The sequence below is a fragment of the Atta colombica genome, unplaced genomic scaffold (assembly GCF_001594045.1).
Source record: "Atta colombica isolate Treedump-2 unplaced genomic scaffold, Acol1.0 scaffold101, whole genome shotgun sequence".
Lineage (NCBI taxonomy): Eukaryota > Metazoa > Arthropoda > Insecta > Hymenoptera > Formicidae > Atta > Atta colombica.
In genome coordinates, this window is record NW_017259186.1 from 313144 (window position 1) to 315348 (window position 2205).

At 25.0% G+C, this 2205-nt stretch overlaps 1 protein-coding gene across 2 annotated transcripts in view; it reads left to right on the forward strand.

The window, feature by feature from the left end:
* LOC108686982 (mitochondrial fission regulator 2-like) overlaps nucleotides 1–2205 on the forward strand; it is a 20818-nt gene that overhangs the window by 859 nt on the left and 17754 nt on the right. The gene's annotated exons all lie outside the window — the stretch shown is intronic.

Here is a 2205-nt window from a genome sequence, read left to right on the forward strand (position 1 = left end):
GATACTATTAATATTTCGATTATGTATTTAAGTATATAAATTTAAATTTGTAAAAAAATAAATAAACACACTCTGGCTTCTATGATGGAAAAAAATATCTTTGTTGAAGCTTTATAAATTAATGGAACAAAGTGAACAGAATCAATTCAAATTAATAGTATTTATTTGTTGCTCATTTGTTGTTAAAAAGTTGTCAAAGAAAAAAATTGCTCTGTCTTTTCTTAAAAAAATGAGGTTTTGCTAAATGAAGATTAAGGTAGTGGAACATACATAACAACATACAATGTTATGTTCAATAGAAAAAGCAGCTTTACAATTATTAAAATTTTTTAATATGATTGGTTTTACTTTTAGTTCCTTATTGAATCTAATGATGAATTCAATTGGAAGCATTAGTATGCATATTAAACTCGTACATTGATTTCATTTGAGTATAAAAATAACATACAAATATTTCAAATTATAAAATATATTTTACCTAATAATACCTAATAATTTTATCTAATAATAAAATGGATTGAGTATTTCACGATTTTATCAATTTCTATGTTTATTTATAAACATATCTTTACATCACTTTGTGTATGATGGCTTTAATGTGTGCACCCGTGCTCACTGAATATGTCTAAATGAATTCGCTACAAATGTATAAATCAATCATATTCAAGAATTTTATAACAGTTGTAAAGCTGCTTTTTTTTTGCTGAATGCAACTATTGATTTTACTTAAAAATAACAAGAATTTGTGCCAGATAGCAATGTGTCTGTTTTGTTGCTTGCTAAGTATGCATTGTTAAGTATATGTTGCTACTAGAATTGTAGTAACTGAGTCTTCATTTATTAGCAACTTGATGCCTTCACAATATGATAATATTGAGTAGCAACTTGTCAGCAATTTGCCAATAACCTTAAAATTGCCATCATCAAAATTCGTACTATTGTCATAATATGTAGCATTATACAATGCTGTCATATTATTAACAATGCAAGATAACATTGAAGTTATCTTGCTGTTAAACTGTTGGCAATACATATACACATTGTTGTTTGCATGTCGGTATATTCGAAATCGTTGAAGACAAATCTACGGCAAGTTGTCATAAGCAATCACAGATTTGCGCGATTTTGCTGAGACGCTTTGCTTTCTGGAAATATATTGTTGAAATATCCAAATTTCGAATTTATTACTTGCAAAATAAATGTAAATAATAAATAAGTAAATAATAATGATAAATCTCAGTTAATTAATAATTATAAAAATAAACTATAATAACAAAATTTTAAGTTTAAATAACAAAATTAGCTTGCATATATTATATTTGATACGGAGACATTGGATAGGGGAGATCAAGAATAATTGATAGTTTTTTTAAGGAATTTTTTGCATGTAATCAATAAATAGAATATAAACCGTAAGGTCATTTTACAATAGCCATATGCTTGCACACAAAAATTATTTTTATAATTTAATAATATGATTAGGGGAAACCGCGAGGATAGTTGGTTACTATCTGTTTCTTATTGCTGCACTCTCTGAACTAGTGCACACGGTACAATTTTCTAATTTAAGTGTATAAAATCATGCACCTTGTAACCCTATATGCGAAATCGGATGTTACAGTTACTGGAATCACTTGTTACATATCCAGATTTCAAAATTATATTAAAATTTCCAATAACAATAAAGGATTCTTGATATTAATAAAAAATAAATATAACAATAGGGTATATAAGAGTCAATAACAAATTAAATTATATATTAAAAAATGAAATATTACAAAATAATATACTGTATTCTAAACAATTATAACTAAAATACGCTATTACATGGTTCGGTCTTTGAATTAGACCCTCTTCACATATTTACTTAATATAAAGATATTACCATGAGCTAATAAAAATGTGTTGATTGTGAAAAAATATATCATCATGATTTTAATAATCTAACAGCTTGATAACCATAATGTTCTTGTACAAATTTTCTTATTTCAAATTTATATAAGAATATTATGGTTATCAAGCTGTTAGATTATTAAAATGATAATGTATTTTTTTCACAATCAACATTATTAGATCATGGTAATATCTTTATATTAAGTAAATATCTGAAGAAGGTCTAATTCAAAAACCGAACCATGTAATAGCATATTTTAATTATAATTTAGAATACAATATATTATTTTGTAATATTTCGTTTTTTAATAT